This window comes from Schistocerca serialis, chromosome 2, assembly GCF_023864345.2.
Source record: "Schistocerca serialis cubense isolate TAMUIC-IGC-003099 chromosome 2, iqSchSeri2.2, whole genome shotgun sequence".
In the NCBI taxonomy this organism is placed as follows: domain Eukaryota; kingdom Metazoa; phylum Arthropoda; class Insecta; order Orthoptera; family Acrididae; genus Schistocerca; species Schistocerca serialis.
Window position 1 is genome coordinate 510,964,122 of NC_064639.1, and position 16,393 is coordinate 510,980,514.

The following is a 16,393-nucleotide window of genomic DNA, read 5'->3' on the forward strand; positions in this document are numbered from 1 at the left end:
AAATTGTATTAAAAATACTTCTATTTGCTGCACATGACTGATGTTGACTAATTAATTTGTCGGTCAGAGGGGAAAGTCTCTTTTTTAAAATCCTGCATACTATTTTGTAGTCAGAGTTTAAAAGTGAAATAGGGCGGTAATTGTTTAAACTTTTCGTTCCTTTGTTTTTCGGTATAAGTACAATTTTGCTATCTTTAAAATCTTCAGGTACCGTCTGCTCGTTAAAAATCTCATTGACAATGCATGTAAAAGTGTCACCAATTAAAAACCAGAATTTTAAGTAAAATTCTACAGGCAGTCCGTCAGGTACAGCAGATTTATTTAACGGGGACTTGGTTATTATCTCACGAACCTCTTCGTTACTGACTTCAGAAAGGATTTCGTCGTTTTCAGAACTCGTCAATTGTGGGGATAAAACACTGAGAACCTCTTGCAGAGACCCCTCGTGAGGTGGGCTGGAAGAATATAACTCGTGGTAGTATTGGTATACTGCATTGAGAATCTCCTTCTGAGACGTGAGTGTAGTCCCATTGGATGTTTTAATTTCACTAATGACAGTTCGTCGCCTATTCTTTGCATGCCGAAGCAGATGATATAAGGATGTTGTTTCATCATCTACCACCGACTTCGCCTTTGACTTCAGTTTTAAGCCTTCCATCTGCTGTCTTTTAAAGGCGAGTAATTTCGCTTTGGTGTGTTTGATGTCGTGTAATCTAATGGTTGACACGTTTGCCTGTGCGTAGAGGTCCCGCAACAATCTGTAATAAAATTCCATACTGTTTTTTAACTCCTGCGCTCTTTCTCTGCTGTATCTGATACACACTTTTCTCAGTCTCGGTTTTGCAACCTTAATCCACCAATCTAATACCGTGGGGTGCCTGTCGATCGATCGCAGACATAAAGTCCACGCTTCTGATACTGCGTCTGCCAAATCTTGCTCTTTTAAGAGAGAGACATTTAGATGCCACTGGTTCCTAAAAATCTTAATCGGCTGCGGAGCTAAATTAATGCACGCCTTCATACTGCAGTGGTCACTAAAATATACAGGTACGATTTCTGAATTAAGTAGACATCGTTCTAAGTTTTGGGAAACATAAATTCTGTCTATTCTACTACGCGAAGTCTGTGTTATATACGTATATTCAACATTCGTTGGATATTTTAGTTCCCATGCGTCCTTAAGTTTTAAGTCGGTTACTAGGCGTTTAAGTTCCAACGAACCGTTAAAGTGTGGTTGTTGATCCTTACGATTTAACACACAGTTAAAATCACCGCCCATTATAAAACTGTTTGGGTTTCGACGTAATAAATATATAATTTCCTCTTTATAAAATGCTGCCCTGTCCTGTCTATTACTATTTCCTGAGGGCGCATATAAGTTAATCAATGTGGTACCTAAAACGTTTATACTAATGGCCCTTCCAGATTCCAAACGCTCTACTTGAGACACGGGAATTCCTTCCCTGAGCAGAAACGCTGTTCCTGTATGTGTTTCACAAGATACGTTAACAATGGCGGTATATCCTGGTATTGCAAGAGACGTCGTTACAACCTCCTGTAGCAACGCGATATCGGTTCCAGAGTCATACAAAAATTCCTTGAGAGCAGCTAGCTTTAATGAGGTTCGAATTTTATTTATATTTATCGTTGTGATAGTGTATGCTTGCATCTGTAACTGGCTATTGGCCACCTACAAACCTTGGTCAAAAACTGTTATACTTTTGGTATGTAGAAATCCGTTTTAGAACTACAGTCGTTAGAATTTCGCAATATTCATCGTAACACGGTTGCTAAACGTTAGCTTGTCTTCCATTGTCATCCCGTACCTTAGTACTGAGGGGCTGTTCGACATTGAATGTATCAGGAGGCTCATCTGGAGCACCTACTCTGACAATGTCATATCGTATATTTTTCTGCGATTTTACATCTGACTTGTCGGCTTTTTGTTTGGGTTGGGTGCGAGAAACAGTAAGATTCGGTTGTGGTTTTAGCGTACGGCGGTGGACGCCCTGAAAACTCTGACCTGATTTTGTTGTGGCAGCACTCGGCGTGGCCGCTTCAGCAACAGTGTCGCGAGAGATCTGGTTTGTAAACACTGCCTGCTGTTTACATGCTACCTTCGTTTGTTGTGATGCTTGCGACGGTGTTTGCTTATTTTCCGGTTCAGGAGTAAACACTTCCTCTTGTTTACACTCTGGTGCCGGTTGCTGTGCTGTTGCGGTGTCGCGGTGTTGTTGTTCTACCGCTTCCGCGAAATTCCCGTCTGTAAACAGCTGATTATCGCTGTTTACAGCTGGGCAAGTTGTCACTGCCTCGGGGACTTCTACTTTATCGCTGTCGGAGGCGGCCGTTTCATTTTCTGGCAATGAGCGGGACGTATCAGAAACTGTGATTAAATCCACTTGCATTTCGCCTTGGGGCACAGGCAGAGTTTCATCGCTAGCCTTCTGTTTACGTACAGCAGGAGATTGTCGGGAGGTTTCATCATCGGAATGATCATCTGTATGTTCAAGTGGTCGTTTCTTGTTTAGTACGTCCAACTCTCGGGCAGAAGAATCACAATTCAAGCGTGGTACCAGGGGTGGAAAATCACTACCATCAACAGCAATATTTCCAGAACTAGGTACAGGATCCGAACCCTCACCCTGTTTGGCTGTATTATCAGTTGCCAAAACTTCGCTCAAGGTCATCTTGCGCCGTTGGACTAAATTCGTTTTTAGTACAAAAACACGACGAGGACAGTCCTGCCTTAAATGACCCGATTCATTGCATATATGGCACGTAGGGGTTTGATCAGTATAAATCACGTGGGCTTTATGCCCGTCAACAGTTATATGAGATGGGATATTCGACTTTACTTCCATCTCTACCGAACGAATACCATTGAAGCTCTGAATTTTAAATTGCTTCGACCACCGTTCGTTAACTATATCCTTAACCTCACCATATTGAGACAGGGCAACCTTGATTTTCTCATTATCTATCTCGATAGGTAAATTTAACACCCGCACAGATCTATAAAGAGCATCAGCTCTCCTGATAGCTACTTTACTTGTAGTGCCGTCTCTATGCAAAAATTCTACATGATACCCGAATTTTCCAATAATCTTATCTACCGAAACGGGGCTCAAAAATTTTACGAAAACACAGTAGTTGTCAGTATCTAGCTGAGTGGTATGCACCATATCAGAATTAATGCCAAGTACCTGATCAAGCCAATCATGAATTTCCAGAGCAGTCGGCTGAACACGTCGTGTTTCCTTGGCGAACGCAAAAACCAGCGTATTCTTCCTCACAGTTGTAGCCATGGTATGCAGAAATCAAGGGGAGATTCCGGTAATTACCGAAAACTCCACAAACGATAAATGAACGTCGGTAGAAAACACACAACAGAACACAATAGGCAGAATAATCACAAGTTACACACGAAGAAAAATCACAAAAAACAAGGACACCGAAACGCAAATGTAAACACTGGCGAAGCACTGACTACGCGCAGCAAACGGCGGCACGTCCGTACGCGTCGGCAGCTAGAGCCAGAATGAACCACTCGGCCACCTCGTCTGCTGGAGCTACAGTTGTGTCTTTGGCGAGTGCTTGCGGAAAGAAGACATTTGTCGATTCGAAAACACATTCAAAACATGGTACTGGGCCGGTGTTAACGTCTAATGCCAAGCTGCAGTGCGGCCGACCAAGCTCCCACTGGCGAATCGTTTAATGACAGCATCCGTCCATGTGGATATGCGATCGGGTAAAATCACCGGCCCACTTATCTACTGCAGGAATAAGCATTGTATCGACATGCAGTGTCGTCTAATGCAAATGAGAAAGGTGCTGTGCATTCTTTTGCTCGACTTACTGCAACGAAACGTACAGCTCGATACGCTACACTGATATTGCTTGCAAGGTTTTGACGTCCCCCCTAGCCCAAGATTGTCCTGCTGTTTGCGATGGAGCTTGGTGTTTGGGCGGCCACTAGCGACGGATGTCTGCAAAGTCAAGTCTCTCCAGTAGGCCCTGCCAAATGGCTTCTGTAGATGGCGGCCTGACTTTAAAGAACAAACTGTCGGAAGGCGACAGTTGTGCTACAGATGGATTATTAAAGGCACGATACGTTAAAATGACTGCGACAGATATGCACTTAAATATAAATAAGAACTCGTCGTTCGCAAATACCAACATAATCTTTGCTGGAGCCGAAATTTGATTGGTTTATAGATCTCGAATTGATGTTTAATTCGAAGGGCATAAGCTATGGAATGTTGTGCGCTTTCATCTGGTAGGCAGTTTTGTCACTTATTTCATACACACGCTATCTGCCACGTACACGCGTCGATGTTACTACTGAGTGGCGTTTCGCACGGAGAAGGAGTGACCGCAAAAGCGTGCTTTTTTTTACGTAAATTTCTTCGACGAGGATGGGATTCGAACCCACGCGTGCAGAGCACATTGGATTAGCAGTCCAACGCCTTAACCACTCGGCCACCTCGTCTGCTGGAACTACAGTTGTGTCTTTGGCGAGTGCTTGCGGAAAGAAGACATTTGTCGATTCGAAAACACATTCAAAACATGGTACTGGGCCGGTGTTAACGTCTAATGCCAAGCTGCAGTGCGGCCGACCAAGGTCCCACTGGCGAATCGTTTAATGACAGCATCCGTCCATGTGGATATGCGATCGGGTAAAATCACCGGCCCACTTATCTACTGCAGGAATAAGCATTGTATCGACATGCAGTGTCGTCTAATGCAAATGAGAAAGGTGCTGTGCATTCTTTTGCTCGACTTACTGCAACGAAACGTACAGCTCGATACGCTACACTGATATTGCTTGCAAGGTTTTGACGTCCCCCCTAGCCCAAGATTGTCCTGCTGTTTGCGATGGAGCTTGGTGTTTGGGCGGCCACTAGCGACGGATGTCTGCAAACTCAAGTCTCTCCAGTAGGCCCTGCCAAATGGCTTCTGTAGATGGCGGCCTCAATTTAAACAACAAACTGTCGGAAGGCGACAGTTGTGCTATAGATGGATTATTAAAGGCACGATACGTTAAAATGACTGCGACAAATATGCACTTAAATATAAATAAGAACTCGTCGTTCGCAAATACCAACATACTCTTTGCTGGAGCCGAAATTAGATTGGTTTATAGATCTCGAATTGGTGTTTAATTCGAAGGGCATACGCTATGGAATGTTGTGCGCTTTCATCTGTTAGGCAGTTTTGTCTCTTATTTCATACACACGCTATCTGCCACGTACACGCGTCGATGTTACTACTGAGTGGCGTTTCGCACGGAGAAGGAGTGACCGCAAACGCGTGCTTTACGTAAAATTCTTCGACGAGGATGGGATTCGAACCCACGCGTGCAGAGCACATTGGATTAGCAGTCCAACGCCTTGACCACTCGGCCACCTCGTCTGCTGGAGCTACAGTTGTGTCTTTGGCGAGTGCTTGCGGAAAGAAGACATTTGTCGATTCGAAAACACATTCAAAACATGGTACTGGGCCGGTGTTAACGTCTAATGCCAAGCTGCAGTGCGGCCGACCAAGCTCCCACTGGCGAATCGTTTAATGACAGCATCCGCCCATGTGGATATGCGATCGGGTAAAATCATTGGCCCACTTATCTACTGCAGGAATAAGCATTGTATCGACATGCAGTGTCGTCTAATGCAAATGAGAAAGGTGCTGTGCATTCTTTTGCACGACTTACTGCAACGAAACGTACAGCTCGATACGCTACACTGATATTGCTTGCAAGGTTTTGACGTCCTCCCTAGCCCAAGATTGTCCTGCTGTTTGCGATGGAGCTTGGTGTTTGGGCGGCCACTAGCGACGGATGTCTGCAAAGTCAAGTCTCTCCAGTAGGCCCTGCCAAATGGCTTCTGTAGATGGCGGCCTGACTTTAAAGAACAAACTGTCGGAAGGCGACAGTTGTGCTACAGATGGATTATTAAAGGCACGATACGTTAAAATGACTGCGACAGATATGCACTTAAATATAAATAAGAACTCGTCGTTCGCAAATACCAACATACTCTTTGCTGGAGCCGAAATTTGATTGGTTTATAGATCTCGAATTGATGTTTAATTCGAAGGGCATACGCTATGGAATGTTGTGCGCTTTCATCTGGTAGGCAGTTTTGTCTCTTATTTCATATACACGCTATCTGCCACGTACACGCGTCGATGTTACTACTGAGTGGCGTTTCGCACGGTGAAGGAGTGACCGCAAACGCGTGCTTTACGTAAAATTCTTCGACGAGGATGGGATTCGAACCCACGCGTGCAGAGCACATTGGATTAGCAGTCCAACGCCTTAACCACTCGGCCACCTCGTCTGCTGGAGCTACAGTTGTGTCTTTGGCGAGTGCTTGCGGAAAGAAGACATTTGTCGATTCGAAAACACATTCAAAACATGGTACTGGGCCGGTGTTAACGTCTAATGCCAAGCTGCAGTGCGGCCGACCAAGCTCCCACTGGCGAATCGTTTAATGACAGCATCCGTCCATGTGGATATGCGATCGGGTAAAATCACCGGCCCACTTATCTACTGCAGGAATAAGCATTGTATCGACATGCAGTGTCGTCTAATGCAAATGAGAAAGGTGCTGTGCATTCTTTTGCTCGACTTACTGCAACGAAACGTACAGCTCGATACGCTACACTGATATTGCTTGCAAGGTTTTGACGTCCCCCCTAGCCCAAGATTGTCCTGCTGTTTGCGATGGAGCTTGGTGTTTGGGCGGCCACTAGCGACGGATGTCTGCAAAGTCAAGTCTCTCCAGTAGGCCCTGCCAAATGGCTTCTGTAGATGGCGGCCTGACTTTAAATTATTAAAGGCACGATACGTTAAAATAACTGCGACAGATATGCACTTAAATATAAATAAGAACTCGTCGTTCGCAAATACCAACATACTCTTTGCTGGAGCCGAAATTAGATTGGTTTATAGATCTCGAATTGGTGTTTAATTCGAAGGGCATACGCTATGGAATGTTGTGCGCTTTCATCTGGTAGGCAGTTTTGTCTCTTATTTGATACACACGCTATCTGCCACGTACACGCGTCGATGTTACTACTGAGTGGCGTTTCGCACGGAGAAGGAGTGACCGCAAACGCGTGCTTTACGTAAAATTCTTCGACGAGGATGGGATTCGAACCCACGCGTGCAGAGCACATTGGATTAGCAGTCCAACGCCTTGACCAGTCGGCCACCTCGTCTGCTGGAGCTACAGTTGTGTCTTTGGCGAGTGCTTGCGGAAAGAAGACATTTGTCGATTCGAAAACACATTCAAAACATGGTACTGGGCCGGTGTTAACGTCTAATGCCAAGCTGCAGTGCGGCCGACCAAGCTCCCACTGGCGAATCGTTTAATGACAGCATCCGTCCATGTGGATATGCGATCGGGTAAAATCATTGGCCCACTTATCTACTGCAGGAATAAGCATTGTATCGACATGCAGTGTCGTCTAATGCAAATGAGAAAGGTGCTGTGCATTCTTTTGCACGACTTACTGCAACGAAACGTACAGCTCGATACGCTACACTGATATTGCTTGCAAGGTTTTGACGTCCCCCCTAGCCCAAGATTGTCCTGCTGTTTGCGATGGAGCTTGGTGTTTGGGCGGCCACTAGCGACGGATGTCTGCAAACTCAAGTCTCTCCAGTAGGCCCTGCCAAATGGCTTCTGTAGATGGCGGCCTCAATTTAAACAACAAACTGTCGGAAGGCGACAGTTGTGCTACAGATGGATTATTAAAGGCACGATACGTTAAAATGACTGCGACAAATATGCACTTAAATATAAATAAGAACTCGTCGTTCGCAAATACCAACATACTCTTTGCTGGAGCCGAAATTTGATTGGTTTATAGATCTCGAATTGATGTTTAATTCGAAGGGCATACGCTATGGAATGTTGTGCGCTTTCATCTGGTAGGCAGTTTTGTCTCTTATTTCATATACACGCTATCTGCCACGTACACGCGTCGATGTTACTACTGAGTGGCGTTTCGCACGGAGAAGGAGTGACCGCAAACGCGTGCTTTACGTAAAATTCTTCGACGAGGATGGGATTCGAACCCACGCGTGCAGAGCACATTGGATTAGCAGTCCAACGCCTTAACCACTCGGCCACCTCGTCTGCTGGAGCTACCGTTGTGTCTTTGGCGAGTGCTTTCGGAAAGAAGACATTTGTCGATTCGAAAACACATTCAAAACATGGTACTGGGCCGGTGTTAACGTCTAATGCCAAGCTGCAGTGCGGCCGACCAAGCTCCCACTGGCGAATCGCTTAATGACAGCATCCGTCCATGTGGATATGCGATCGGGTAAAATCATTGGCCCACTTATCTACTGCAGGAATAAGCATTGTATCGACATGCAGTGTCGTCTAATGCAAATGAGAAAGGTGCTGTGCATTCTTTTGCACGACTTACTGCAACGAAACGTACAGCTCGATACGCTACACTGATATTGCTTGCAAGGTTTTGACGTCCTCCCTAGCCCAAGATTGTCCTGCTGTTTGCGATGGAGCTTGGTGTTTGGGCGGCCACTAGCGACGGATGTCTGCAAAGTCAAGTCTCTCCAGTAGGACCTGCCAAATGGCTTCTGTAGATGGCGGCCTGAATTTAAACAACAAACTGTCGGAAGGCGACAGTTGTGCTACAGATGGATTATTAAAGGCACGATACGTTAAAATGACTGCGACAGATATGCACTTAAATATAAATAAGAACTCGTCGTTCGCAAATACCAACATACTCTTTGCTGGAGCCGAAATTTGATTGGTTTATAGATCTCGAATTGATGTTTAATTCGAAGGGCATACGCTATGGAATGTTGTGCGCTTTCATGTGGTAGGCAGTTTAGTCACTTATTTCATACACACGCTATCTGCCACGTACACGCGTCGATGTTACTACTGAGTGGCGTTTCGCACGGAGAAGGAGTGACCGCAAAAGCGTGCTTTACGTAAATTTCTTCGACGAGGATGGGATTCGAACCCACGCGTGCAGAGCACATTGGATTAGCAGTCCAACGCCTTAACCACTCGGCCACTTCGTCTGCTGGAACTAAAGATGTGTCTTTGGCGAGTGCTTGCGGAAAGAAGACATTTGTCGATTCGAAAACACATTCCAAACATGGTACTGGGCCGGTGTTAACGTCTAATGCCAAGCTGCAGTGCGGCCGACCAAGCTCCCACTGGCGAATCGTTTAATGACAGCATCCGTCCATGTGGATATGCGATCGGGTAAAATCATTGGCCCACTTATCTACTGCAGGAATAAGCATTGTATCGACATGCAGTGTCGTCTAATGCAAATGAGAAAGGTGCTGTGCATTCTTTTGCACGACTTACTGCAACGAAACGTACAGCTCGATACGCTACACTGATATTGCTTGCAAGATTTTGACGTGCCCCCTAGCCCAAGATTGTCCTGCTGTTTGCTACAGATGGATTATTAAAGGCACGATACGTTAAAATGACTGCGACAGATATGCACTTAAATATAAATAACAACTCGTCGTTCGCAAATACCAACATACTCTTTGCTGGAACCGAAATTTGATTGGTTTATAGATCTCGAATTGATGTTTAATTCGAAGGGCGTACGCTATGGAATGTTGTGCGCTTTCATCTGGTAGGCAGTTTAGTCACTTATTTCATACACACGCTATCTGCCACGTACACGCGTCGATGTTACTACTGAGTGGCGTTTCGCACGGAGAAGGAGTGACCGCAAAAGCGTGCTTTACGTAAATTTCTTTGACGAGGATGGGATTCGAACCCACGCGTGCAGAGCACATTGGATTAGCAGTCCAACGCCTTAACCACTTTTTTTTTTTATTTTGTGTTTCATTGTATTTAGTTTTTTTTATTTGTCATTATTTTTTTTTGTTTTTTTTTTTTGTTTTTTTGAAATGAAAGAAGGAAATTAATTTGAAGATCCACTTCGGGAAAAGCATCAACTGGGATTCTAAATGCAGCTGCTATTAGTGGTACCGCCGTAAGCATAGCTGTTTCGGGGTTCTGATGAGGCCTTCACGGCTACCGTAGCGGCCACGGGGCACACGAAGTCCCCACCGTACTTCACCCTCACCGGCAGTCCCCTACTTTAGCTCGCTTCTTCCTGGGGATGATTGTTACTGGGGTATCTTAACCTACTCCCTGTTTGTGGAACAGGATTCTTAACATATTTCCAAAATTCTTTTTGTGATCTTGTTTGTGGAGTATTTTGAAGTATTGCTCATGGAGATATGTCCGGTATTCCATAATATTATCGTCACCTTTCGAATTGACAATGTAACTTACGTAGTTCCCAAGAAGCCATATTATTGCATTATGTTTTGGTGTAGGAAAAAAGACCTTTTCTGGGAAGAAAATTAGATTCAAATTTAGCTCTCTCCCATCGCTGCGGGTCAGAAAGGCGACCTGCTGCTTTACCTCTTCCCAAATATCTTTACACCCTTTGCAGACAAAACGGTGATCCAAAGTGTCAGTCTCGTTGCATTTCTGACAAGTGTTTGTGTCACTGAGACCTATGGAATGGAGTTTCTCGTTAGTACTAATGACGTTATTCACCACTCTGTACCATGCCACCTGAACTTCCGTTGGTAGTAACTTGTTGTTAATGTTGTTCCATATAGTTTTCCAGTCGCGGTTTGGGTTCTTGGCCTGTGTCTTATTGCAATTTGCCGCCGTTCGTAAACTATTGAATATATAGCGATAGTTTCTCTTGCGTTTATTCCGTACTATACAGCTCATGTAGCTTAATTCAAAGTAGAAGAACCTAATATGTTTTAATTTATAATTAATCAGACTTATATCTATCGGCGGTTGGAAGCTTTGTGGTTGGAAAAAGTTGAATAATTTAGCTGTCAGACCGTCTGGTTGACTTTCGATAACTTGCAAAGACCGCTTAAGGAATAAGGCAATAGACCTTTTGTGGACATCTGTGAGACCGAGGCCTCCCTCTTCGGGTGGTAAAGTCAACGTGTCCACAGCAACTCGAAAGATATTCCCGTGCCAAATGTGTCTACATATGGTGGACATTATCGCTTTAGCTATTCCTTTGGGTATTGGCAAAATCTGTCCGATGTAAGTTGCTCTGGATAATACTGCTAAGTTTATCAACTTAATTTTTTGCTTGATATTGACGTCCCTCATATGATTTAAAATGAGCGCGCCACGGATCTTGTCGAGGACAGTTTTCCAGTTAGATGCTATTAGCCGAAGAGGGCAGCTGTAGAGGGTAACTCCCAGGGCAGTATGCCGGTCCACACTCCTCGCCCAAGGGACGGTGACGTCAGATAGTCCGTGCAGATTTAGAAAAACGCTCTTCGTGTCATTGATTCTCGCACCCGATGCGGTGCAGTACGACTGCAAGTTATCTGTTAACGTTGCGATGTCCGCGGCGCTGCGAATTATCACTCCTACGTCATCTGCGAATGCGTTCGTCACCTGTTTCATGCCTGACACTAGCATGCCCTCTAATGCGTCGTCTAACCTCCTTAAAAGTGGTTCCAAGGCAACTACGTATAACATCATTGACAATGGACTCCCCTGAGGGACTCCATTGGCTATGGGAATATCTTTAGTGCGATGACCATTAATAGTTACTTTCGTTGTTAAACCATTTAAGATGTTGGCTAAAACGTTCACATTACCCTCATTAAACCCCATGTAGGTCATGGTGTTCAGAAGATAGTCATGATTGATCCTGTCAAATGCCTTGCTAAAGTCTATAAAAGCCAGACCACCATTTGCTGTTGTATTTGCAAAAATGGAAACTATGTCCCTGTACGCACTTACAGTTGTAAAGATACTGCGCCCTGGAAGACAAGTCTGATGACTACCGCTGATCTTTCCTAAAATCGGTTGCAGTCTTTCTTTAAGAACCCTAGCTACGATTTTGTAGTCAGAATTCAATAGGCTTATGGGCCGTGTCTTTGTGATATCCTTTAAACCTGTGGTCCTGCCCTTTGGAAGTAACACTGTTATGCTCTGTTTGAAGGCCACTGGGACATCCACCCCATGAAGAATTTCGTTGATCATGTCCGTGAATGCATTGCCTATAATGTGCCAATACGTTCGGTAAAACTCCAGCGGCAGCCCATCTGGACCTGGTGACTTCTTAGAAGGTGAGCACCTAATTACGTCAAAAACGTCATCCGTGGTGAGGTCAGCATAGAAGTTGCGGTTGTCCTCTTCCGTTATAGTGTTCTCTAGGCCTGTTGACGATAAAAGGTCTCGTACAGCATTGTCGTCTATCTGATTGACACTATATAGGGTATTGTAAAATCGATACGCCTCGTCGATCATGTCCTTCTGGTTGGTGAGGACTCTCTGATCTTCGGCTCTGAGGGACCCTATAAAATTTCGTCGCCTTTGTTTGGCGTGTTGTATGAGGTGATATATTGAGGCATTTTCGTCGTCCACGATACTATGTGAGTGCGATCTGATTTTTAATCCTTCTAGCTGTGATCTCTTAATATTGAGTAGCGCTGCTTTTGTTTTGTTGATCTGTATTAAGATGTCCTGGGACATTGGCTCCTCGTAAAGATCGCGTAAGCAGGCGTAGTGGAACTCTGTTGTGTGTCTTATCCACCTCATCCTCTCCTTGCTAAAAGCTATCAGAGTCGCCCTTAATTTCTTCTTCGCCACAGCGGTCCACCATTCAACGTCGGACCGATGTTTGTGACGCACTCGTAAGGCGGCCCGCCAAGTCTCTTGTATTTCTGCAGCTAAGGCGTCCTCCAATAGCATGCTTATATTCAGTTTCCATAAGGGCCTGCCCCAGTAAGCCGACTGTGTTCTTAACCGTATGCTGCACTTAACGCCTAGGTGGTCGGAAATAAAGGTAGGTATTACTTCAACGCCAGCAACATCATTTTCTAAAGTAGATGAGACATAGAATCGGTCAATCCTACTTTGCGACCTGCTACTAAAGTAAGTAAATTTGACCAATGTAGGATATTTCAGTTCCCAAGCATCTGACCATTTCATGTGCGACACCAGATACTGTAACTCCTCGGACTTATTAAAATTTGGCCGTTGGTCCTTGTCAGTGAGTACGCAATTCCAGTCACCTCCAAGCAAAACATCAGCAGGATTGTCCTGAAGTAAAATTAAGATATCACGTCTGTAAAACGTGGCCCTTTCTTCTCGTGCATTGTTGCCTGATGGTGCGTAAACATTTATAATAGCTGTATTATGGATGTTACACCGAATGCCCCTCCCAGAGTCTAATTTACAAATGTCTGTCATTTCGATGCCCTCTCTGGCAAGAATAGCCGTCCCACAACTATGTTCAAGAGAAACATTTATAATGGCATTGAATCCTGGGACAAGAAGGTCTCGAATGAGCACTTCCTGTAAAAGGGCAATATCGGTGTCCGACTGATAGAGAAAATCTTGAAGTGCGGCTATTTTAGTGGCATTTTGAATTTTGTTAATATTTAATGTGGTCACATTATAAGTTTGGAGCATGTGCCAGATAGTTCATGTAAGTTTATTGACTGCATAATACGTTCATATGGAATCTGTCTGTCGTCATCAGTCCCTCGTTTAGTCTCAAGGCGATCTTGCCAACTCTATTAATAAAAAAGGTCTTCTTCTTGACTTGGGTCACCGTCCATGTTATCGACACCCTGTTCTGCGTCATCGTCCGCCCAATTGACTGGTGCTGCTGGTGCGTGTTGACCTGGCAATGAACCACCTCCTGGAACTTTGGTCGTGATCCCAGTTTGCGATGGGTGATGTTCACCCCCCGGGTCTTCTTGCCTTTCCTTTCTGTTTGAGTGCCCAGTAGTCCCTGCTGGCTCCAGATCTTCTGCCTTCTGATCCTTGTTCTGTAGATGTTTCAGCTTTTCCCTGAGAGCTGGGGCCAAAGACTCTGCCGCTTGGTGTGCCAAACGACGCTTTTTTGACTTCTTCCTCCTCCGCAGGGATCCCGTAGGAGACAAGTCAGGCGAATGTTCTGGTGGTTCGGTGGAAGAAGACAGTGGTGAGAGCGGTTCTGTCGTTGTCTCAGAGATCCTCGCGTTAATATCTCTAAGAGCCTCAGTTGGGGGTTCCTTCACTTCCGCATCTGTCGGTTGGGATTCCGGAGTTTGGCCTCCTTGCATTTCCGGGAGGTGTACGACTGGATTACGGACACCAGCGTCGCCATCACGCGACAGCCTTTCAGCCCGTTCGCCCTGTGCGTCTGGCGGGAGGTCGAGATGTTTGTCGACTTCCGTCGGTGACTTGGTATATTCTTGGGGCACTTCGTGCCGCTGCGAGTCCGAAGACGGCTGTTCAGTACCTACGTCGTTGCATGACTGTATCCTCTCCCGCAGTTCTGTTTGTCTGCCTTCCGTATCACATATCGCAGTTGTGACGGCGTAAGAGGGCCTAACAGCAGCTGCCCGTTCATCCACAGAGGCGGCCAACTCCGTGGCGGTTGTGGCGGCCGCCAGTGCTTCGACTTGTTCCACGTGCTCAACTGTTGACGTTTCTGCAGATTTGCGACCGTACGTGGCAGCCGCGTACGTTAACTGAAGGCTGACAGCAGCGCCAGGAACCGCAACCTCCCCGGTCGGTAGCTGTGGGACACGCCGTTTGGGACATTCACTGCGTATGTGCTCTGGTGAGTTGCACAATGCACATCTCTTGGGTTGACCGTCGTAGATAACTATGGCGCGGTGTCCACATACATTTACATATGACGGTATGTGCCTTTGAAGATCTATCTTAACTTGGCGGACTCCATTCAGGACAGGAAACATATGTGGCTCCGACCAGTTTTCAGCAATATTCGAAATAACACGGCCATACGGTCGAAGGATTGTATTAACTTCCTCTGCAGGAACCTCAAATGGCAACTCAAAGACCCTAATTGTACGTATGCCTAATCCGGCGTGTGAGACGGAAACATCACTCACTGTACCGTCGGAATGTTTAAACTTCAGTACTCCGCCACACTTATCCATAATAGAGACACACAAATCTGGGTTGGTCAGCTTCACAAAGGCCGCATTTGAAACGAACGATAAATGCACACCTATTATGTCATTGCCAGTAATCTTAACAGCGTCGAGTAACCACTGTTTTACTTCATATGCCTTAGGCCTCAAGAAATTTCGGTCGAAAGTAAACTTAATCGTGTCTTTCCTCATGACAGTAATCGCGTTCATTCTATCTTGAAATCAGGAAACATAACCTAACTCGCAAAGGTAACGAAGTGACTAACCTCGTGACAGCAAACAGCCGTTGTTTACTTCAAGACGCCAAGCCAGCCGCCACACGTCCGTCCCGCACCGCGGCTGCGACTCGAATGCCGCACACTCGGCCACCTCGTCTGCTGGAACTACAGTTGTGTCTTTGGCGAGTGCTTGCGGAAAGAAGACATTTGTCGATTCGAAAACACATTCAAAACATGGTACTGGGCCGGTGTTAACGTCTAATGCCAAGCTGCAGTGCGGCCGACCAAGCTCCCACTGGCGAATCGTTTAATGACAGCATCCGTCCATGTGGATATGCGATCGGGTAAAATCATTGGCCCAATTATCTACTGCAGGAATAAGCATTGTATCGACATGCAGTGTCGTCTAATGCAAATGAGAAAGGTGCTGTGCATTCTTTTGCACGACTTACTGCAACGAAACGTACAGCTCGATACGCTACACTGATATTGCTTGCAAGGTTTTGACGTCCCCCCTAGCCCAAGATTGTCCTGCTGTTTGCGATGGAGCTTGGTGTTTGGGCGGCCACTAGCGACGGATGTCTGCAAACTCAAGTCTCTCCAGTAGGCCCTGCCAAATGGCTTCTGTAGATGGCGGCCTGACTTTAAAGAACAAACTGTCGGAAGGCGACAGTTGTGCTACAGATGGATTATTAAAGGCACGATACGTTAAAATGACTGCGACAGATATGCACTTAAATATAAATAAGAACTCGTCGTTCGCAAATACCAACATACTCTTTGCTGGAGCCGAAATTTGATTGGTTTATAGATCTCGAATTGATGTTTAATTCGAAGAGCATACGCTATGGAATGTTGTGCGCTTTCATCTGGTAGGCAGTTTTGTCTCTTATTTCATACACACGCTATCTGCCACGTACACGCGTCGATGTTACTACTGAGTGGCGTTTCGCACGGAGAAGGAGTGACCGCAAACGCGTGCTTTACGTAAAATTCTTCGACGAGGATGGGATTCGAACCCACGCGTGCAGAGCACATTGGATTAGCTGTCCAACGCCTTAACCACTCGGCCACCTCGTCTGCTGGAGCTACAGTTGTGTCTTTGGCGAGTGCTTGCGGAAAGAAGACATTTGTCGATTCGAAAACACATTCAAAACATGGTACTGGGCCGGTGTTAACGTCTAATGCCAAGCTGCAGTGCGGC

At 45.6% G+C, this 16,393-nt stretch overlaps 7 non-coding genes across 7 annotated transcripts; all 7 read right to left on the bottom strand.

Moving 5' to 3' along the window:
• Window positions 1-4,410: 4,410 nt before the first annotated feature.
• Trnas-gcu (transfer RNA serine (anticodon GCU)) lies at window positions 4,411-4,492 on the bottom strand. The gene has a single exon. It is a non-coding gene; the product is annotated as a tRNA-Ser (tRNA).
• An 841-nt stretch (window positions 4,493-5,333) lies between these two features.
• On the bottom strand, window positions 5,334-5,415 carry Trnas-gcu (transfer RNA serine (anticodon GCU)). Its single transcript has one exon. It is a non-coding gene; the product is annotated as a tRNA-Ser (tRNA).
• An 841-nt stretch (window positions 5,416-6,256) lies between these two features.
• Window positions 6,257-6,338, bottom strand: Trnas-gcu (transfer RNA serine (anticodon GCU)). The gene has a single exon. It is a non-coding gene; the product is annotated as a tRNA-Ser (tRNA).
• Window positions 6,339-7,139: 801 nt separating this feature from the next.
• Window positions 7,140-7,221, bottom strand: Trnas-gcu (transfer RNA serine (anticodon GCU)). The gene has a single exon. It is a non-coding gene; the product is annotated as a tRNA-Ser (tRNA).
• Window positions 7,222-8,062: 841 nt separating this feature from the next.
• Trnas-gcu (transfer RNA serine (anticodon GCU)) lies at window positions 8,063-8,144 on the bottom strand. Its single transcript has one exon. It is a non-coding gene; the product is annotated as a tRNA-Ser (tRNA).
• An 841-nt stretch (window positions 8,145-8,985) lies between these two features.
• Window positions 8,986-9,067, bottom strand: Trnas-gcu (transfer RNA serine (anticodon GCU)). Its single transcript has one exon. It is a non-coding gene; the product is annotated as a tRNA-Ser (tRNA).
• A 7,120-nt stretch (window positions 9,068-16,187) lies between these two features.
• Window positions 16,188-16,269, bottom strand: Trnas-gcu (transfer RNA serine (anticodon GCU)). The gene has a single exon. It is a non-coding gene; the product is annotated as a tRNA-Ser (tRNA).
• Between the last annotated feature and the right edge of the window lie 124 nt (window positions 16,270-16,393).